Here is a 424-nt window from a genome sequence, read left to right as displayed (position 1 = left end):
AAAGCATGACGCTGCAAAAACATGGGCGTGAAATGTATTTTGTTTGAGTGAGAAACATTTTCATAACACAGAGATTACGTCAACAGATTAGACAGCAGCAAATATAGAGGTAGTTCTTCCTCTTTGTGGTGTACATGGACACACACAGTCCACAGAGCAGCATCATGATGGAGAGGATCTTGCTGGGTGTCTTGTATCTCTCAGGTCAGTGAATTCTTTGATCATATCTAACAGTGCTTATTATTGTGCCATGCTAAAGAAAAGTTTGATCCACCTGACATTTAAAAAATGGTGTCGTCCTCAGGGTGCCACATTTTCTCCTCATGTCTTCTCCATCAGTACCACTTTGTTGCTGATCCTATGAACTGGACTGAAGCTCAGACCTACTGCAGACAGACATACACAGACCTGGCCACCATTGAAA

This window comes from Larimichthys crocea, chromosome XIV (assembly GCF_000972845.2).
Source record: "Larimichthys crocea isolate SSNF chromosome XIV, L_crocea_2.0, whole genome shotgun sequence".
Lineage (NCBI taxonomy): Eukaryota > Metazoa > Chordata > Actinopteri > Sciaenidae > Larimichthys > Larimichthys crocea.
This window is presented reverse-complemented; position numbering follows the sequence as displayed.